General features: G+C 51.0%; 1 protein-coding gene across 1 annotated transcript in view; it reads right to left on the bottom strand.

Annotated features, from left to right (window-relative positions):
* The window catches only part of LOC125950219 (uncharacterized), a 486,985-nt gene that overhangs the window by 372,036 nt on the left and 92,082 nt on the right, over positions 1-22,867 (bottom strand). The gene's annotated exons all lie outside the window — the stretch shown is intronic.

Genomic DNA, 22,867 nt, shown 5'->3' with positions numbered 1-22,867 from the left:
GATAAGATGAGGAAGAATAAGAATTTGCTTCAACTTCCAGCCACACGAGCAGCAACTCAACGGCAAGTCATTCAATCTCCATCACCCTTGGGCGGCTTCTCCCGGACTCGACAACCGAGCAAAGGCCGGCGCTCCTGCTGCCGCTGCTGCTGCTGCTGCTACTCGATCGTGTCTTTGTTCTCCCGAAGAACATCTTCTAGGTCTAGGGTGCGCACCTCCTAGGACCCCACGGCCGAAGGTAATAGATTCTAATCACCATCGAATTAATCATTCGTCCGAAAGATTAACGACGAATAATGCGGAATATCAGCTCCGCATTTCCTTTGCAGATGCAGATCTCACATCTGTCTTGGCAAGGGTAGGCCGGGGAACCGGGGGTGTGAACGTACTTCGACTGCAGCGTATCCTCTGGGCCTCTTCTGGGTGAAGGCTATTATGTTTGTATCTTTGCCAACCACCACAATCCATTGCGGTTGATCGTAAGCAACGCTTACGAACTTACGGCCGAGTATCGGTTTCATGCGCCTGCTCCAGCACCGTGTCCACGCAGCAAACCGCAGCGAATCTTAAACAGCAGCTGCTCTTGCTCGCGAGTCGAAGTTCAAGAACCAATGGGTCGAACCGGCCGGTTGATGGGGTGAAGCGGGCAGACAACGATTTATTGACTCGAAATAGGTTGTGATCGGGTGAACGTGTGGAACGGGAATCGCAATCGTAGTGCAACGGTGCACTTAAGATGGGCAAAAGAACTGCAGCAGCCAGGGACCGGGGGACCATCAGTCCGATGGTAAACGAGATGGAGATGTTTATCACGAGGCGATTGTGTGTAGTTCTCTGTCTCCTCCCTCGGGGCCATCGTCAGATGATGCCCATTCGTGGATTCTGCACGAACCTGCACGTTCTGGGAATCGGTGGCCGTCCGGTGGTACTTTCTCGCAGGCTCTGCGAGACGTTGGTATTGTTCTTTTATTGAGATTGATTTCCATCCACCTTGATCGTAGTACATGGCGAAGCAGAAGATCGGATCGGATTTGGTTGTGGCATTAATGTGGCTTTCATCTTCTGTCATGAGAATTTAAATAGACTGTTCAAATAGAGGCTAGACGGTAGACGGTTCTTCTCCTTTGCCCGGTGAGATGGGCAATAATATTTATTTTAAAAATATTCCATGCACAAACGGTAACTATGATCCTTTGGGATTTCATCCCGAGTGGCAGCTGGTTCCTCGGCTCGGTAACGTCAATTTTTTGACTATGGTTACTTGGATAGTTTTTGCAGGATGTCGGTTGTCGGGAGCGAACATGGCAATCGCTCCTTTTTAACGTTCAACGTATATGTATATTGTATTATTGTGTGTATTTTGTTAAACATATTTATTCGCTTTACTCCGGTTCGTATGACCAACACCCATCCTACTGCACTTGTCGGACTTCATTTAAATTTTTAACCTAAATCAGCAGGAAGTGAATCCGCCAGACCAAAGACGATGTGATTACTGTCTTCTATTCATAGTACCGTCAACTATCAAAGGTGTCTAGCTAAATTCCTTTTCCTTGTGCATCACGACACGTCGTCGCCGGTCGCAAAACTAATCGATTAGAAGCCAGTAATTGCGAGTGCACGACATGAGTGATTCCGTCCTAAAATTCACCTTCACCAAAAAGGACCATATTATTAGCAGAGAAAAAAAAACACACATTCCCATCGCGCCGTCGAGACGTTGAGCAACATGATGTTTGGTTTATCCTTTCGCTTTTGCTGCTTTGATCGCAACATCCCCGCAGGTGTTGGTGGCCCTTTGTGTGCGTGCTTCGAAGGTGTAGGACCATGGTGCGGGACCATGAAGAGGAGCAAGGTTAGAAGCGGTATCAAGCGTTGAGCATACACACCGTTCAATTTACATAACTATGTTAATTCGTGTGAACGTAGCCAGACGCTTCTGCTGTTGCTGCTGCGGCAGGACGATCGTCCAACAGAGCGCTATAACGCCGCCTGCATTCCATGCTACATACAAAAGCCTCTCCCGGTCGAACCCGGCCAGAGGCCAAACACATAACTGACCAAACGATGTAGGCGAGTGAAGAAACGTCGCGTTTAAGATGGCTCTCAAAGGCGATCGCTCAAGCAGCGGCCCTAACGAACTTCCTTTCTTCTTCTGTAGGCAATTCGGTTCGGGACATTATTCTGTGTTCCCCGTGCCGTGGTCTAACAAGATTCGAACGGATGAACAAACGGACAGAGGGAACGGAGTGGAACAAGAACAGCAACAAGAATCTTCGCAACCGCCCCCCCCCCCCCCCCCCCGGGGCCGTTCCTTTTGCCCTTAATGCGCCCCTCTGTTGGGAAAGAATGTGTGCGGAAAGTGAATCGTTCGATGGGATGGAAAGGTGGGCAAGAGGGGGCAGCATAAAAAACATAATCATGGCACGGATTGCACCATCCGCCGGCCGCGACTGGCCAGGCCGCCGATTTTGGCCAGAGCGCGGCGGCGAACACAAGACGGATTGTGCTCCATTTTTTTTTCGTTTCTTTCGTTTTTTCATTTTTCGGCCACTTCGGGACTCCAAGTTTGGAGTGGACTCTCTGGACTCTGGGACAGGGATTTTGGGCACGGGGGCGTCCTTGTGGTGGAGACGGTGGAGGAAAGGATGTCTACTCGTACCCGTGGCCGGGACCGGGGCCCGAGGATTCGGGAACGTCCGATCGAGTGGCGAGGTGAGAGCGATCGAGGTACAGACTGCCCGCTGCTGCTGCTGCTGTTGCTGCTGTTGCTGTGGTGTCCAGCGTCTGAAAGGGCGCGAAGGATTGAAGGTCTTAGGTCCAAGCCAGGCCATCGACGATCGTGTCCTTCGTCGTCGTCGTCGTCGTTGTGATGCTGGAACCGGTTTTGCGTCGAGTTTTTGCGCGATGCCGTGAAAGACAATGGCAAAATGAAAGCCTGACCAAGGGCCAAGGGAGACAGGAGTTATTGGGAAACGGTTGTGCCCTTTTGCCCTTGTTCTTTTCCCCTTTCCTGTGCTGTTGTATAGTTCGAATCGCTCGATCCTTTTTCTACTTCTTGGTGATCTTGCTGCCGTGTTCAGCGTCCAGCTCGCTGCCCTTCGCAACACAGAGGAGGAGGAGGAGTAGTGGCCCTCACCCCCTAATTGCTGGGTCCCTGGATGGTCCCTTCCCCATGCGGTCTCTCCGCTGCAAAAGTATGCGAGAAGTGTGCTAATGAACGCGTGCAATTACTTACCCCTCACAGACGGGTCCAACGAGGGGGTTTTTGATTATTACTCCTTGATCGGCGCATTTCAACACTTTTTTTTCGATTCAGGACAGGACAGACCGATCACTAACCGCACTCGATGCACTTCTCGGTTCGTTGCTTTATCGTTCGGCACGCGGAAACTCCAGCTCCCATTGGCAGTCAAATCTCGCCAACGGTGGTGGAGTTACCAGGCTCCGTAACGTTCCATTTTGCACGGCTTTTGATCACACGAAACACTTGACTTGGCGCACCGGGACCGGATGGACAAAACACTCTTCAACTGCATTATTGTCGCAGGCGGATGCAACGGCGGATGGCGTCAGACCACCAGAAGAAGAAGAAGAAGAAGTGCTCGACGGTATCGTGCACAATGTTTGATGAATTCATTGCTGACACTTTGGTGCCGGTGCCAATCCCCTTCCTTTAGTGTCTGTCTGTTCTTTGGCTCTGCTGTTGCTGCTGCTGCTGCTGACCTGCTTGCTGAAGACATGTTATAGCGATGGTACGTGATCGGTTTGCAGTAACAGATGAACGCCACCAGCACCACAACCACTAGCATTTCGCAATCTCGATAGCGGTGTGTCTGAGGTTGTTTCGAAATAAAAAAATAAAAATAAAAAATTTTGGAAAGCAAAATCAAAAAGAATTTTTCGGAACGACAAAGGAACGACGTTTCACGTGTGACACTTCCGTTCCCATGACGACGGTGGCGACGGAGCGCGCGATGATCATGAAGCTCACATCCGGCGTTTGTTTCTGTAGAAAGAAAGAAGAAGAATGAGATGTGAAAGGGGTGTGATAGAGAGGGGGAGAGAGAGAGAGATAGGGAGGTGCAGAGACATTCCAGGAAAACATTTAACAAACTACATTCCAAAAGTAAATGCATGCAGTGCGTGCTTCTATCGAACCAAAGGAAAAAAAAAATAAAATATTTCTTTGAAAGAGAAAGGATCGCTCACTCGATCGTTGGATCGTTCGCTCGGTGTCGCGGTGGACATAATGACGCGCATGATGTTATGTTCTTGCTGTTTCCTCTGCTCTGCTGCGAGGACGTGGACTGCGCTGTTATCGCTGCTGCAACGCTTCTCTTCTTGCGCCTGGTCGTCGTGGTGCGAAGTCTGGTGTCTTCAGGTTCACTGCTACACACAGCCATTTATTTATTGCCCCATAATTTTGCAAACCCCTTCCAATCTTCTCCCCGAGTCCCCGGGTGTGCGGTGGTGCTGGTGGTGGAACGATCAAAATTGTGTGTATGATCGATCGCGCTGGAAGCATGAACCTTGTCCTCGCTCCCCTTTCTTGTCCCCTGCGGTTTTGGTGCGGAATGTCTCTTATATGAGCCGCTGCCGTGCCCATTGGCCATTGTGGCCAGTGGCCAGGACTGCAACTTTGTTGCAAATATGCGGGTATCGAGACCGCATAATCGGGGACCGATCGGATCGGATGGATCGATGAACGGTGCAACCGATCGAAGACCTGCGAAAAGTAAGAAGCTACAGCACGGATTGTGGTGTGGTGTGAGGGAAAGGGCCATGGCGATTGGCCATTTGGATCGTTGTACCAGGGTCTTGATTGGGGAATTGGGCCGCAATCTACCGGAGGGCACTTATCTGTCTCATACGTTTCTCATTCTCACGATCGAGAAGTTTTCATTAAATTTTACGTCCCCCGAGCATGCAGAAACCTGTTTTTGTTGTTGTTGTTGTTGTTGTGCACAGGAGAGTTGCTGTTAAATATATTCGCCTTTACTTGATATTTCATTAAATTGCATAACTTTATATTAAACACGTTTTATACAATCGGAAGTTTACATAATGAGAACGTTATATCATCTCGATCTGGTGTGTTGCGTGGTTCGTGGTTCTCTATTAAAAAAAATTCTGTTATGCTGCATCACATCTTACACCCTTCATGAAATTACGTGATGCATGCGGCACTCATGGAACCTCCATGGAATGTTCCATTATGAATTCCCTCTATTCATTCGTCCCCTGATTTGCAGACCGAAAAGTGAAACCATCCCACACCACAAGGACCATGACGAACACACACACACACACGCGCGCACCGAAACACTTGTGATTTCACTTTCGTTCACAAATTATGCGCTGTCTAGTGTCGCCCTCGAGAGAATGATGATGATGATGAGCATTGCATCGCGGTTCCTCCATTCTTCGCCGCCTTCGTTACGCTCATCTTCCAGCAAAACCCCTCTTCAAAGCAGCATACATTCTTTTGAACAAGAATAAAAGAAACTCGTGAAACACCACACGCGGTAGGAGAATGGAATATAGGCGGGGAGAGAATCATTTTTAGAAATTCGCCATTTTTGTAATTAATACGCGGAATACGTCGGCGGGCTTCGTGTGTCTGTCGTTCGTGCAGAGTAGCAGCGTCTCCTCCAAGGGTACCTGTTTCTTTTTTAAGCAACCGAAAAGAAAAGTATTTAATTGGAAGAAAATTCTGATTTTTCATTCCGAACACCAGGCGTCTCCATCTGTAGCGCTGTATTCATGTCGAAGGGACGTAAAGCAAGCAAAAGGTCACCTGCAAGAAGCTTTCCAACTACTTCAACATGTTCTCAAGAGTGTGGTTGAGGCAAGACCCAGTGTAGGGACTGTGTTGCGCCTACAGAAACGCCTCGTTGCCGTTGTTTGCCATCATCGGTTGATCTACTGACCATCGACGGTCGGAGCGAGAAAAAAAAAATCGCGTCGACTCGCCCAGCAGCGTCTGATCGTGATCGTGCCTGTATTGGTGTGTGTGTGTGTGTTCATGATTTACGCCCTTCGCCCATGGGCTGACATCGATCGTAGCGTCGAATGCAACGATGCGGCGAGGTGTCTGCAAGGGCTTTCTGCTGCTGCTGCTGCTGTTGCTGCTGCGGACGTAATTTCGCTGGCGCTCCCTGGACCATGAAGGTCTCTTCTTCTCCTCCTCCTTCTCCTCCTTAAGGGGACGGGTGACTCCAGGCGACTGCACGAAGAAACCTTCAAAAGGAAAGGCGAAGGAACGCTGGGCCCTGTGGGCGATGCTGCTTCTCCCGGTTCGTTTTCCAAGAACAAGCCCCGGTTCCGGGCCAGACAACCGGGCCGGGCCGGGCCGACCGTACCGACGGGCGATGTTGGTTCGTACGCTTCGTTTAGCAAGACCTTGGACGGCTTATGCGCTGGCACAGTGTTTGGCCACGGCACCTTGGACTTGGTTTGTCGAGAACTTCGAGAAAGTGAGAACGAGAAGAGGAAGCGAAAAGCGAAAAGAAATCTCTGAGATGCAGCTCAATGGCGTGGCGTAACTAGTACGGCATCGTCCAGTCCATCACAGAAGCACAACTTGTGCACCTCGTTCTGCACCTGCTAAATACCAACTTCACTTCCGGTGTTTCCGGTCACTTCCGGCCAACAAGCCACATGTATGATGTATCGTTTCATTGTCTCGCTTCAACTTCGGTGCATAAATCTGAGTCCGGTCCTTTCGCTCCATCCGCTGTGCCACTTAACATGCGTCGTCGTCGTCGTCGTACGCATATTGTGTGCACCAGTGGGAGTGAATTGGCGCGAAAAGCAAACAACACACGGCCAACGGTTGGTCCCTTCCCACCGCAAAAGGCGAGCGATTTGGGCACAACAAAAAGGGCTCCCAGACAGTGGGAGCATCACCTCCATCACCCTCTAGCAGACACAAAAAAACCCACGAGAAACCCGTGCTCCGAGACGCGGCGAGACGGCGGATGGAAGGGAAATGAAATGGAACGGAATCAAAGGAAAATGGCGGAAACGCCAACGCGGCTCTGCTGCCGTTGCTGCTGCTGCTGTTGCGGCTGTCTGCCCACCGCACGGGATGCAGCACCGAGACGTCCCGGGATTCTGCGAATGGAGCGAATGGGCGAAGCGAGACAATAAAGTGACCTTGACTCCCTATAATTACGAGCGAAGCGCTGAATGCAGCATATCGCCGTCGTCGTCGACGTCGACGTCGTGGTCTTCGTCTCTTCTTCACTTCTTTTTAGCTCTTTTCGCTCGATTTCGCTGCAGCTCGATTCCGATTGTGCTGCTACGCTACCAACGCAATGTTCGGAGCATCATCGTTGGTGCACTGTGCAGTAGCAGCACCAGAAGAGTGTTAAGTAGCGGAGACTTTCAACTGGAATAACATCAAGAGCGATCAGGGGTAAGAGATCTCCAAAAAATAAAAACTTGCCCGAAAACGTACTAAAATTCTCTGTTCGTTTGATTTCAGCAACCGGAATCAACGAGGAGGTGCATGCCAGCAATCTTAATTCGCCAGCCGCTGCTCGTTAATGGCGCAGCTGCACCGCGCAGTGTGTCTGGTGCAACTTATCAAAAGCAACAGCGAGAAATGGAGCAGCACGAAACCCCTTTCACGCCCGGAGGCGGTAGGTGGCAGAGGCGACCAGGAGAAGGCTTTTAACGGTGCGACCAGAAGGCTCCACGAAGATGGACCAACAGACAACGAACCCGTGTGAACCGGTTCCGGGCACAGACCAGATCGGTACCGTGGTGCAGGGATGCATTTTTGCATCTTCTTCTGCACCAGTAGACAGCAGCAGCAGCAGCAGCAGCAGCTGAGAGCTAATGATGTAGACTGCAGTTGGATTCCGCGCTCTGTCCAACGCCCCAAAAAACCTCCAAAATCCTCGTGAGAACGTTCGTCGAAGTGGCAGAGCCTCGCTGCCTTCCTGGAAGCAGCGCGATCAAACGAACGAACGGACGATCGCGGGGTCCGTCCATCATAATCTAATCCACTTGCGTCGATCAGCGTGCATGTGTGTGTGTGTGTGCGTGTTAAGTGATCCCTTTAGGGGGCTTGTCGTTTGTTGAAGATTGATGGGACCCGGGGCCACGAATCGCGACGGTCAGACTCCCGAAATTCGTTTTTTTTCGCTTCGTTTGGTCGGGAAGATCGAGCGCCAGCGCGCCTACCTGCGCTCCGATCGGCAATTCAAACCGACGCGTCTAGACACGTCGGCCTCTACACCAACAACAACGACATGCAGTGTATGGTGCAGCCCACAGACGGCTTGGACTTGGATTTTATTTCATCCAGAACCAGACCGTGGGGGCCCACCGGACCCGTTTTACCAGTTCCCCCCCAGCATGCATCCCACGGGGAACGGCCGATTTACTGCCAATTAAACTATTGTTTCTTGCAGCAGCCACATTATCATACAATGTCATGGCCATCTCTTCCACTACTACGGGGATCGAGTTGCAGCGTTGAGGACGATGCAACGTTTACAGCCCGCACCCGGTTCAATACTTCATTTTGAGGTTACGCGTTGCTATGGGCGGCGCGCATGGCGTACTTTGCCGGTGCATTCCATAGAGCGCGTGCAAACAAAGGCACAGCACGAAGAAAGCGAACTTAACTGGTTGATGACGACGACGGCCACGAGCATGATGCAGAGACACGTATCCCTCGGCCCTTGGTACATGCAACACGCTCTGTCTTTGCGATAGAATTGTGTGTAAATATGAACAAGAAACCAAACAGAGAGAAGCGAGCAAGCGAGAGAGAGAGAGAGAGTGTATAGGAATCCCGGGACGTACCCTTGTCCCGTGACGACGACGACGATGATGAAGATGATGATGATGTTGGTCACTTAGCAGCTTTGTCTCGAGAGCGGTGCAGCGGCGGCCGTCTGTGAGTCTCTGGTCTGTGTGCCTGTCCGGTCTGTTTGTGGCCCGCCGGTATATGCACTCCGTGCCGTGTCCAGCGTTCGCGTCTCGCATTCTGGCATTTATTTATCTTTTTACTTAACGAGGAGTCAAGCCCAACCTTCGAAGGGTTCGAACACACGGAGGACACACCAGATTATGGCCAGCGACGATGCGATTATTCATAATTGCCCCCCCCCCCCCACCCCCTCTCCTCTCGCTAGACGGAAGGAAGGATGATGAAGGATTAATGACTGGTCGCAAGGGGGAACCATGTGCGCGATTGGCGAAGGTTGTTGGTGCTGGTCAGGCCAAACACGGGAACCAGTCGGAACCAGGAAAGGTGCCAATTTGTCTGTTTGCTGTCTGGTCGGCTGAGAGTGTAGTGCATTGATGGGTTTTATCGGATGATGAAGTGATTCCGGATACCATTCACCACCACGCTGTGACCACCGTATAAGGGTGCAGCCATGGCTGGGCCATTAAACTCACTCCGTTTTACGTTGTTTAGTCTAAAGGGTGTAAAGAATGTATCCCAAGATCAATAAAACCCTTGGCCGAGCCTAGCGCGTAGGCTCTATAGCCTCTCGTGTCAGTGTGTGTGTGTGTGTGTGTGTGCGTGCTGCAGCATCGCGCGAGCGTGATCATGATCATGTTAGCGTCCCTCGCTGCCCTGTTTCTGCACCCGCTTTCCTGCTTTAAATTGCTTTGACCATGAAAATTATGCTCACACACACACACACACAGACGTGCGCTGTATGTACGCTCCCTGCTGGCACGATATGTTGCAAACCCACCCCTCTACCCCCCGACTTCTGCACTCATTCTGCATGGTTGGACCACCATGGACCATTCATGGTTTTAATGCGTGCGAACGAGTGAGCGAGCAGCACATGCAGAAAGGCGCACGCAAGGGCAAGGAAAGGAAGGAAGCAACGATCAAGAAGAAGCCCTTCATGGTTTCAGCACCAGCACCAGCACCAGGAGCAGCAGCTTGCGTTGGCATTGGCATGGCGATTGCATCGCGTACATGTATGCTGCGCTGGCAGCATAAGTCGCGCGCCCTCGGTACGATCGAGCTGCACCACCAGCTAGCGGCTGCAGCATACATACCAATGCGGACCAACGAGGCGGACGAACGATGCGAAGCGAATCGACGGACTAATGGGCGTTGAAGAAGGGGGGAAATTGAGGAACCGGGGACCGGGGGTATGTGTGCAGAAAAACCGAAAATCGAGCATAAGAGACGCCGGAGCAGGGAACACACACACAGACACACAGACACACAGCCACAGCACAGTGGGCCATTGTGTCACATGTTGTCACACACGTCCGGGGGTCTCGTGCTCCGGTTGCTGGATTTTTGCTTTGCTGCTCCGTGCATTCGGCTTTGTTTTTTTTTGTTTTTTCGGTGGGGCAGTAGTCATCAGCAGTGGCGGGTACAGTCACGGAGCCGAGGCACAATCGCGCCACGCAGACCCTTTTTAGCATAACTGCAGTCGGTTCCGCTGGTCGTCCGGGGCTCAGTGCGCCAAGCCAGGCCGTCCCCTGTCGTCGCCGGCACGTCGGTTCAAATTACCGTGTTCCGTGTTTTCGTGCTGTCCGGTCTGGGCGTTTGTCTGTTGTTTTTTTTTTTGCAAATTAAATGCCAACCAACCGAACCCCGAATAACCAACGCGAGACATTCGATACGATCGATCGGACCGGACCGGATCGGAGAGGGGGAACCCGGGACTGTAACAAGGAACCCCAAAAACACACTCGAACTTCGAACACAGGATATCGATCGTGTCAAGCGTCGCGGCGTCAGTTCGTGTGAGTCACTCCGCCCGATGGTCATTCAAACGCGTAAAACGCAATTCGAAGCATAAAAAAATACTTTAACGTACTCGCTATTCGTTTCTAAATACAGCAAAGCAGCGGCTATTTAATTGAAAACGAATTGCAGATGGTGTGCAGCTCGAACCAATCTCGAATCCCCAGCCGCCAGCTTGCTGCGATGCTTTGCTTCACGACAGACGTGAAGTCAACCGCGCGCGCGCCAGTGTCACGGTCACAAGCACACACACACACACACGCGCATCGCTTCCTGTATGCTGTGCGCCTCCTTTGATCGGAGCATTATAGCAACGGTGGAGGCTGCGCCGTTCGCGAATCATTGATGCTGCGCTTGGCTTCGTTTTTTCGTTTCTTGTTTTTTTTTTGTCGTTTTTCGGCCGGATAATGATGATTGTCGAGAATTCCCCCCCACCGGCCTACGCCTCCATAAACGCACCAGACGCTCATCATTTCGCTTCCCTTTCCGCTCGCCCGGCGCATAAGCGAGCGCATAGTGCGTTAGCGGCCGCAGCATGTTTGTCACACGACGACGACCACGACGACAACGACGACGTGACGCGTCGCGTGTTTTTTTTTGTGTTTGGTGCGCAAGAAGCAGGTGAAGGAGTGTACAGAGGGGGCAAAAGGGCTTCTTTTCACTTTCATGCCGGTTGGTTGCTTGCTTCTCCTTTCCTCCACATCTCATCTCTTCGTGCCGTTTGGCGAAGTACGCTTTTTGTTTTAAATTCTACCAGCGGGGAACGGAAGACGGGGACGCCGTCGTCGTCGTCGATGCCCACGATTCCATAAAAGGGCTCCGCAATGCCTCTGTCTGCCTCCCCGAAAGAATGTGAATAACGCAGAAGAGGGTAGGGAGGTAGGACGTGTTCTTCTCCTTTTTTGCACATTATGCTCCGACGCCGGGTGCCTGGGGGTTCCAAGCTTAAGAGGTTCCGGCGTTCTCTCTTTTATGCTTCTCGCGTTCTATGTTGCTGCGTCGAGTGCGTCCTCCTCTCCATCGTATGCTCGGGCATGTGTGTGTGTGTGTGTGTATGCGAATTTGTGATTTTTGTTTTACCTTTTTACGGCGAGCGCACGTTCCCGGGTTCCTCCCTTCGTCATCAGCAGCAGCAGCAGCCGTCGGAGAGGCGTGCCGCTTCTCTTCGAGTTGGCCGCCCCAAAAACCGAACCCAATTTAGGTTGGGCCTCGCCCGCCCGGCCTCGATATGTTGGCGCGATGCACACATACCTACATACCGGATGCAGTGCATGGCGAGGGATGCAGTAGTTAGTGATGCTACTCACATACAAACACACAAAGACACACCAGAAGACACGACATGATTGGCGTGTCGGGGTGCATCTTGAAAAAAAAAGAAGAAGAGAATAAGGTTCTTCCTTCTAACCTCCTTCACTTCCCCCATACACACACACCACCAGTAAGACTCGGTCTCGGTGTGAGGGTCGAGAGGCGACGACCGATGCCCTCCACTCGTGCTCTGGCCCCTGCGCGCCCGGCATTGGAGTGCACTTTTGCTAAATATTTTTGAATTGCAGTTGCATGCGACCGACCCTCCCCGCGTTTCGGGTGGTCGCGCACCCCATGCCCTTTGCACTAACGATTCCCCCCTACCTCTCGGGATTTTTCGCACACACTTGCGCATGTGGGGCGGATATGGTGGAATGAATGGGAATAAAAAAAAACAGGAAAAAAAAATTGGAAAAAAATACCGAATCCAACCTCCACACCTCCTCTCGAGGGCGAGTGTTTTGTGCTAATTTGGCAGAGAACACAGCACACGGCACGGTGCTGGAAAACGAAAGTGAACCCCGATACACGTTTCGGGGACACATCCTCCTCCTCCTCGCCGCCCCTCCTCGGGGTGGCTCAATAGAAGGGTGGATAAAGGGTTTTTTTCCGTGTGTGTTGTGTTGTTCTCGAGTTCCCATTATTCCATCACGCCCAACGTTTGCGTTTGTGCGTGGTTTGTGTGCGTTGTATTGCAAATGAGGGGCTTCTTCCTCCAGAGTGGTACAGCGGGCGCCAATATGCGTGATACTTTTAGCAGATTAACCCATAAAAAGAGGTTGCTGGCAATACTGGACGGTTTGCTGTGTTTTGTGCGACAATACTGTGGGCCTATATTGCAGAAAAAGTAATACAGTAAAGTCTAGCATCGGTTTTAAGGCTCTAAAGAATTTTTATAGATCATTTCAAGAAACTTTACAAATTCTGTTCCACATAGAAGCTTATAGAGCGATTATGCAACTTGTTCTGAACAATTTAACCCAAGTTTCAGGAACAATTCCTTCACTTCAAGCTTTAGTACCAGTGGTTCTACAGTCGACTAAAGTTGTATACCTTTATTGGTACTCGTAGTAATGTCACAATATAAGACTATATTGATTTCATACTTACCTGATAAACTTCTCTACTGCTTTTTGCCGAAGAATTCAGATAACTTTGGGTACTGCAGATGCTGTGCTCCTTCAGTACTGCAGATGCTGTGCCCCGACCAATCGCTACGAAGTAGTTCCCCCAGCTCAGGAACCACCGAGGAGTAACCAGCTGGAGCACTTCCTTTCGGGCGTTCAAGTTCAAGTTCACTAAGCGACCCACAGACCACTCCGATCGAAGTTGGCTGACGCGGATCACACCAGCATTCTCCCTAACCTCAAACATCGGCACCAGAATCAACATTCACTAAGCCTACTGAGTCTAAGACGCTAAAACTCTCTCGAAACCGCGTTGAAATCGAACCGAAGGCGCGACTTTACGACTTCATTTCTGGACTTCCCTCGACTTTCCTCCAGGAATTGTTCAGAGGACCACACAGTATGGTCCACCGCGGGGGAAGGTAACCAATCTGCCCGCGTTGCGTGGTGCGACAGACTTTCGGAGACTCCGGAGGCTTTTTTTCCAACCTCATCCTAGAAGATCCACCACGAGACTGATCGTAAAAATTGAAAAATCTCTTATGCAATGGATCGTCGTCGTCCACCGCCGCCACCGATTCCCGGTTTCCGAACGGGGCGGCTGCCCACCCCATCGCCGTCGGTTCGTCGTGGTCCCCTTTCATCCGGCGGTTCGTCATTCGGGTTGCGAGCGAGTCCTGCCTGCTGCTGATGGTGCTGGTGCTGCTGGAGGTCGCACGTACCAGAAAAAGGGGTTTCGTCTGCTTCGCTTCACTCGGTTCCACTCTTCCCGGCATATTCCCGACGTTAAATGCGTTCGTCCGCCCGTTTGTGCGTGTGTGTGGTGTAGTATGTGTGTTTCGTTTGTTCTCTTTCACGTTTGCTTTTCACTCCGGCTGCTGCTGCTGCTTCAGCTCTTTCGTTCGCACTTAACCAGTTCACCTCTTTTTCCTCTTTCTCTTTTCGTCTTTCGTTCGGCCATTCCCTGGTCCCCGGGTTGCCTGGCGAAGGGGGGAGAGTTCGCGCGGTTCCGTCTGCTGCAGTCGTTCTTTCCTCTCCCCATGTGTTTCGTCTTTCGGTTTTTTTTTGCCGGCTTTTTTGTTGCTGTTGTTGCTGTTGTGTTTGCTTCTCGTCGTCTCGCTCCACTCTCCAAAAAGGCTCTTCGGCGCGTCGCGACACGGGTTCGGGTTCGGGTTCTTTCTTTTGCGTTCCTTTTTTCTTCTCGTTTCATTGCATTTCTCTCCTTCTGCGTCCATTCGCGCGTGATGATGGACGCGACGCAATGTAACCCTTTCCCTGTTCGTTTCTCTTTCGCACTCGGCTTCCTCTCGGTGCACTCCACGACCTCTCGTCCTCCGTTCCCGGGGGGGGGGATCTCTGGGGTTCTTCAGTTATCGTCTCTTTAATACACTTGTGTGTTCGCGCCGTGTGTGTGTACCCGGGGGATTCTTGCTGCTGGCTCGGGATTTCTTGGGCTTTAGTGTGTGTCAGGCTGCTGCTTCTAGTTCCCCCTCTCTCTAGTTCCACTTCCAGTGGCCATTATTAGTGGTACCCATGATGAGGTGCCGCTATATCGTACCACATTTTTAATTTTTGCAATTTCTTGCAAGGGTAAGGTGAACCCGACAATGATGGCCGCTGGTTGCGAGCATGATGGAGCATACGAGGAGTGGAACCTTCGGACGGTAAACGAAGTCCGGCGCTTGCGGAGTTGCGCAGCAAAGAAAAAAAACGGAACAAAACTGTCACCGATGACAGTGTCGGTACCAAATACTGCATACCATGTCTTCTGCCGCTTGTCTTCTTGCCAACTTCCGGCGTCGATCGTCAGATCGCTGATCACCGATCAGCACCGTGCAACCTTTCCCGTGGAGCCACACAAAGCCACACGCACACACACACACGACGGCCACTAAGAGACGACGTGCTTACACATGAGCGATGGCGGCGGCGAATCCTGTCCCCAAACTCCACCACCACCATCTCAAGGACCGCACACCGCACCCAAGACACTGTGAGCTTCATGGCCTACGCCCGGCCAATCAATGGTCTGAGAAGGGCGGAATAGGAGGAGAGCTGACTCCGGACGTTCGTTGTCCGGACGATCGGACGGCGGCGGCTGACGCTTTGTGTCTGGGCTGGTTGGTTGGCCATTTTTGTTTTATTATTTCTCGCTCTTCCTGCTCGCTTTCTGCAGCTCCACGACCTCTACTTCTGCTGCTGCTGCTGCTGCTGTTGCTACGTCCTTGCCATCATCACTGGAGGGGCCCCGCGGAATGGTCCAGCGGCGGTACGCGACATTTCGGGGCTTGCATGCATGCTTGCTCAAGCCACTCAGGCCCGGGCAGTGTGGCGCGAAACGGCCCACAGACATATACCCCGCCTGGAGAAGTGAGCGAGAAAATGAAATTAAACTAAAGTAAGGTCTCGAGCGTGTGCTATCCACTTTTCAATCAAGTGACGGGCGGCTTTAAGGGGCTCGCGAGACAGGGGCGCACCCTCACAGTTGCTGGCCCCGACGCGGACGCGTGGATCATGGAGCGGATCTTTTTTAAATCATCTTCCGGTTTACTCAGACGGCGACGACGGCGGCGTTAGCGGCGGTGATTCCATTATGTATTATTGGATTGGGCGCAATGCAGGGCATGAATGAATGGAGTCGTCGCGCGGTGACCACCCACGGGGCGCCATTGATCTACGGATCAACGGTTTAATACTGGCTTGATCCTCTGTAGGAGTATTACCAAAAACAAAATAAAAAATAAAAAATTATCCCGTTGAAAATTTTTTTTCCAGTGTCTACTAAGATTGTACTAAGATGCAAACAACGGATGACGTTTCGTGTGCAGTATCGAACCTGGGCTGGCTTTAAACAAAGCAACCTGTGACGTCACTCAACCAGACATTCATCATCGCATTGGCTCGATTTTATAGAAATTGAAATCACACAAAGCAATCTTGGTGGGGTACGGGTTGGTACATCGTTTTTTAATTCCACTCAAGTGGTTCCGCCCTCGGGGGCTGCGACACAATCAATGCTCTTGTCTCCTCACCCCCCCATGATTATGCTGCATCCTGCGCTGAAGTGCAGTGCGTACCTTCCAAGCACAACAGAACCAAAACGCAAAAAAAAACCCCTTCGCGCAATCAACCTTAAGAGCAGCAGCAGCGTCGCATTCACAGCTTCAAGCGGCCGCAAGGCTGTGAAGGCGGCTGTCAGGTCGCTGGCGTGTCATATGATAATTCCGGTGAACTCCTCCCTAACTCTTCCCTTGATGGTGGTTGCGATGCTGCTGGCAAAATTGCTAACATGTGGGGTGAAGTGTATGCGTGCGTGCGTGTGAGTATTACGGGGCGCATAAGTGCCCATGTGCTGCATGTTGAGGGATGCACTTGCAGCACCGCCATTGCACGCGTGGCCCTTGAACATGGCGGAAAAAAACGAACACACACTCACACAAAAAGAGAAAAACCGAGGGACAAGCATGAAGAATGTCCCCAAATGTAATGCCGGGCCGGGCGTAGGGTAAAGGTGGACGTAAGAACGTAAGAAGGAATTAAGAATTAATGACAAACGCGATGGGCGCGATACATGGTCCATGGGTGGAGAGGGGGAGTCCCTCTTGGGAGGGAGGCGGCGGCATTTTTTTTTGTTTTGTTTTTTATTGTTGTTCTTCTGCTGAGCCCGATAGCATCATCGCCAGAGCCAAAGGCAAAGGCAAATAAGCGAATGCCAAAGGACATAAGACAGAGGGCGAAGTAGAAGAAGGAAAGCAGTGTGGGGGGATCGTGCGTTGATTTAAAAATGGCCACTTTCATGGTGCGGTAAAGGGTTGCAAATGTCACTAACGGATATGTGTGTGTGTGTGTGTTTGAGGGTCGTGTCGAGCGGTTTGGATGGATTTTAATTTGGGAATGGGGTGGCGTAAGTGCACCGTAGGACCCCCTGAAGGAGGGAACAACCTTAGAACACCGGCAGAACATCATACCAATGAATGAAGCCGCAGCACGCAGCACTCTAGAGAAGTAGGAAAGGCAACGCAGAAAACAAGGAGTTTGTTTTCCCTTCCTGGGGCTTCCTGTAGGGTTTCGGTACTCGGTAAATGTAAGTTTTAATTGAAGAAATATCCCCCCCGGAAGGTATCGCGAAATGATGAGACTCGACGCGACTGCTAAGTAACCAATTCCTAGTCCAGAAGTGCAACGGCATCGAGGGAACGGATGCACCGCAGCATTGATTCCCATGGCGCTGAACACTAGCACAACAGTAATCAGCGCATTAGACACGCAGCACATACTCCGGCGTCGTGGTCCCCTCCCCAACCGGTGGTAATGAACTTTACCTCGTACGTTCGCTATGTAGTAGGCCTTGCCTTGCTGTGCGTCCAGTGAGGTACAGTTATTGACATTACCGTTGGCGCATGTTTGGCATAGCGCGGCATAGAAAGACGACGACGCCTGCGCCAAGCGCGTCGTCGATCGAGAACGCGTCGCGGAATGGAGGACCGGAATTGGGCCGCGAGGTTCCGTCAGGGCCGCAAAAATCCCGCCAAACCGGAATCATAAATATGTGATGTGGCATCGTGATAGTTGTGCTGCAACGACAGCTAACGACAACCGGCCATTTTCTAAGCACACAGAGCACTGAGTACAATATCCTGCGCTTTATCGATGGTCGCAAGTGGGTTAAGCGGCGATTTGATGGAGGGTTATCAGAACCCGCGATCTGATTTTTGTTGCCAGCAAGCGGTATTCGCTGCTAATGCTATAACGCCCTATCCGGTTGACACTCGAGGAGATCGGCGACCGGCTACTGTGCCTTCTGTCGTGCTAATTACGTGCCAGCGACCTGCAGCAGTAGCAGCAGCAGCAGCAGCAGCCTGTTCCTAGTGCGCGAGAATTTTGATCGAACGATCGAGCTCTGCACTCTGAACGGTACTTGGCACCATCACGCATCTGTTGCACTAAGCGGATCATACACACACACACACGCGCGAGTGCAACGGTTGTTTGCATCCCCAACCCCCCCTTGGATGCCATTACATATGCTGGAGAAAGAGGTGAGCGTTCCCATCGTTTGTTTTTCTGTGTTGCGCGATCAGAGCGATTCGGAGGATGCCTTCTTTCCTTTCTAATGCACGCTAGCGCTAGCGGTTCTAGTCCGGGCCATTTCTAACATTGCGTGGGGCTGGCAGGTACACCTACGAGTGCCGAGATAGGTGGCTGCGTTGGCGTTCTCTGGACTCTCTGGAAAGTGCGGACCATGTTATTAGCCTCCATTAATCTGCCTGCGGTTCGCGGTTGTGGCCGATTGCGGGCTTAAAGCTAGAGACTTCTACAGATGATTCTTCTGTCTTGTACCATTCGTTTCCGGTTCAATCAATAATATGCACTGGAAGGCATCGAGTGGTCGAAATGCAACAAACCAATTACGACGAACAGACGACGACGACATCGTGGTGCTCGAACTGCTCGAAGAGTGGACCGGGATCCAAAGGAGAGTTGTTTGCTGGATAACAACCTGTCCACCAGTTCCCTGGCCTGGACTGACTAGGCTACACCATCGAATAGTACTTAATGCGTTCCGCATTTGCATAATATGTTTGCCAGCGGAGCCCTTCTAGCCAGCAACGATGCATCGATCCATCGGCATTTTGCGATCTTCGTCGAAGGAGATGGACCTCACCTTTTATTGGTCGCAATTCTGCCATTAATCGAAAATGGTCAACGGTTGGAGTGTGGAGCGTTTGGTATTCAAGGTCGGAACTGGTTTTCTTGTGGTGTGGTTGCGTCCTCCGTGTGTGGCATCGGCCATCATCATGTGCATCAGTGCTCCCTTGGATACCAGGACCAGGGAAGGAGACCTTTTTGCCCTTCCGAACAGCAACATCAGCGGGTCTATCGGCGAGCAGGAACAACATTGCGGCACGTCCGAATCTTGACGTTCGACGACGCACAACGACTCCAACTCCTCCTCCGACGGGCGCGAGAGATCTTAGAATGTTGTCCCACGGCGACGTGCTGAGGCCCTAAGAGAACCTGGAAAGCCCTGGAAGGTATATGGGTATGTGACTCGGAAACGGCGACTGCAATTTCGCGACGAATGGGAAAGACATGTATTATTTATGGTATCGGGCGCAAATCGGGGGCCCTTGCGTTTGCGCTTTGCGCTGGATTCTTTCTTTCTTTTGTGCGCTTTGCTCACGCATCCAGCATCCCGATATGGTTCCCGCGCAGGGCCAGGCCAGTCCTGGGCCAGCAACCTTGGCCAGTCCTGGTGGACCGATTTCACGTAAGGCACGAAGGGCTCGAGGCCAACTTCTCAGAAGCCTCCGAAGATCGGAAGCCTGAAATGGTGATTAATTAAAATTATTCCTTATAAATCATCGTCTCCTGTCGATCGTCCTGTGTGATCGTTGCATCGCGATCAAACGACGATCGATGCTTGATCGAACGTACCGCCGACCTCGTCCCTGGCCCTGGCTGGCTGTTGAACTGTTGTTGCTGGTGTCCCCGGGAGTTCTGACGACGACGACATTGCATTCTGTTGCCCAAGCCCGGTTGTCTGGTTGTGACCGGAGTGACCAAATAGCGTTTGCCAGCCATCCCGTACCGTGGCCGTGTTCCCTTTCAGGTGCGGCGATGTGTCGATTACAAGTGCATGGAGCGCATTGCGTCGCATAAACCGGCGAGGCCGCCGGAGAATGTCACCATCAATGTCACAGCAACAGCAGCAGCAGCAGCAGCAGCAGCAGCAGCAGCAGCAGCAGCAGCAGCAGCAGCAGCAGCAGCAGCAGCAGCAGCAGCAGCAGCAGCAGCAGCAGCCGTCCTTAGCAACCTCCCTATTTCGATCAACGAACGCCGGACCGGATGGTATCGATTTATGCTGGCGATAAATGGCGATCAGTTGGTGAAGCCGAAGCCGAAGGGACGCCCCTACGCGGGGCCGGGGGATGTTGAAGATGTTATCGATAAGCGGCAGTGAGTGACATGCAAAAAAGGGAAGAAGGCTGCCGCACGCGGCCACTCCCAAACAAGGGATTTGTTCCGAGATGCGTTGATGAGAGAGAGCGATAACGCGTGTCGTGTGTGTGTCCGTGCGTGTGTGGTTTGTGTAGCAAATAGATAAACAAGGAACTGGTTCTTTCTTCGCGACCTGGAGGAACGTTGTGACATTTTGCTCTTGTTGTACTCCGTTAACTTGTTTGCTCTCGATTGAGCGTTTGTCATCTTTATTAAGTAACGTTGTTTTGATTGCATTCGAGCGATAAAGAATGTTCCCATCATACTCGTAGGGTAGGCTGTACTTTCATAACTCATTACTTTATTGATGTTTTGCTTATTTTCTACTGTTTACCTATTTTATTTACCTTCTTACATACCTAATTACATACAAATTGGCATACAATCTTCTATTCTTTATTGATTTGCTTTCGTGTATGTCTTAAGTTTCAATAATTTCACTTATTATTGAGTTATTTACCGGATTGTTTTCTGATTAATTTATTCCAAAATTATAATATTATTTGTAACTTCTATTTTTAATCTATTTTAAATTCTTTTAAATCCAATTCTGATACATATTCCAATATGTATACCGATATTAGATGAGTTTGTTACTAAATGAAACATTCGTACTTTGGAAAATATAATTCTTACCTTTTACATTTCATTCTTTGATATTGCATTTCATAAAGTTTAGCAACATAAACCCAATTTTTACTGTAAAAGATAAGAGACTGAAGACTGCAACAGCGACATAATCGGCCGCACGGCCTCTCGGTTCACATCCGCCACAGTTGAAATTGTTTTGAACTCTTCAGCCCTTCCCCGGGTGGCCCCCACTGGTCGCTGGCCATAAATAAGTGAGTGTAAATAATTCTCCGGTCAAGTCAAACGATCCGTCAGCATGAGCATGAGGTTGGACGCAACTGCTGACGGGTCCCGTTGCCCCTGATCGTCCCGGTTCCCGGGGGAAGCCGAGCAGCAACATCCTTTCCAGCGCTAATGCGTGTACTTGATGCCGGTCCCGGCCACGCTCAGCGGATCCCCAGAACTCCCAGACGTTCGTCCCAGCTTGAAGCTCGTTACCGCGCGCGAGTGATGGCCGGTGTCAAACGGCATCTTGTCAGTACGAGCCCGGGTCTAGTCCGATCGAGCCTAGACGTGTTCGCACTCCACTGCGGGCGTTCGCTCGACCTCGACAACGACGACGGCGACGTCGGCGACTGACATGCCAATTGTCATGTGAAGAGAGCTGGTTAATAGTTTTTCCTCGTTTTGCACGAGCCCCCTCCCTCCGCTTCTCGTTCCTTTCTGACGTACCCGTTCTGAGCGTGCTCCGGGGTGCTCGTCGCGTTGCTTCGCTGGCAGCCACCAGCGTTCATTAAATAAAAATCATAATTCATTTTCGCTGGTAAAAATCGGTGCAGCGAACGAGCGACCGAGCGACCGAGCGAGTGAGAGAAAATGTCTGTAATTTAATTTTAATTACACTTAACAAGTGTTTGCATTCCGGCCTGTAGCGGTGCTGCTAGAACACGACAGAGAGAGAGAGAGAGAGAGAGAGAGAGCGAGCGTCCCGCAGAACTGATGACCGATCGTTTGTTTCACGGTGTTCACGGGCTCATGATCCGTGCTCATCGCACAGACCACAGACCACAGGCCAGCATTTCGACCGTGTGCGTTCTGAAGCAATTGAATTTGTGGCATTACGTTGGAGGGAGGGCCGCTAGGAGGTAGCTTAATGTTCCAGCAAACGAGCGGACGAGTGAGTGATTTCCTGTTTGGCCTGTTTTCCGTTTCGCTTAAGGACAAGTTGCCAACATGTTTCATCGCACATTGCATTGGACGTCGGATTATGATATGGAATCTGCAGCTGGGTTGCATTTCCGTCAGATTCCCGCTACTTTATAAACCGAAGAAAGGTCATCCATTCATCTTTATCCTTTTCTATTAAATTATAATCCAAATATTTATTCTCAAAGATGGATATGGTAGCATCCAGCTATACCTGCAGAGAATGCTGAAATGCTTTTATGAACGAAGAAGAAACACAACAACAAAGGAGCCAGAGAGAAGACGAAGAAAAAGATGGCGCAAACAAGCGCCAACACGCCAAGGAGCGGTGCAGGAACGGACGCCGACGGGATCCGTAAACGAGCAAACCCGTTCACACGTCGACGGGAACGGACGATTGCCCTGACGAACTGCCCCGACTACACTCCTGGCCTTTTCGATGTCGGTGAATTTAATAATGAGCCATAATGATATAGCATAGCGATTGCGAGGCTAGTTGCGCATTAAGGCGTTGGCGAGGTTGGGGAGGATTCTCGGGTGCGTGTCCTGTCTTGTCCTGTCCTGCCGCGTGTGAGACGCGCTGCGTGAGTGGTTTGCAATCTTGGACGAATATGGCACCTCGCAAGTGATTATGGATTCCTGGCGTGTGTCTGTGTTGCCAACATCGATCATCGCTAAGGTGAAGGCGACATTGAGGCGCTCGCAGACTCCATATCCCATTTATTTAAAAAAATCTGTATTTTCTTTAATAGTGGAATTTGTTAAAAAGTTCAGTAAACCATTTATTTTACACAGAAAAAGCATCAGTTCAATCGGATATGAAACAACGAACATTTAGAATTCGATTTCTCTAAACAATTACAGAATATATTGTTAGACGTCCATCGAACGTCAAGTAGAGCAG

This window comes from Anopheles darlingi, chromosome 2 (assembly GCF_943734745.1).
Source record: "Anopheles darlingi chromosome 2, idAnoDarlMG_H_01, whole genome shotgun sequence".
Classification (NCBI taxonomy): Eukaryota; Metazoa; Arthropoda; class Insecta; order Diptera; family Culicidae; genus Anopheles; species Anopheles darlingi.
This window is presented reverse-complemented; position numbering and strand designations above follow the sequence as displayed.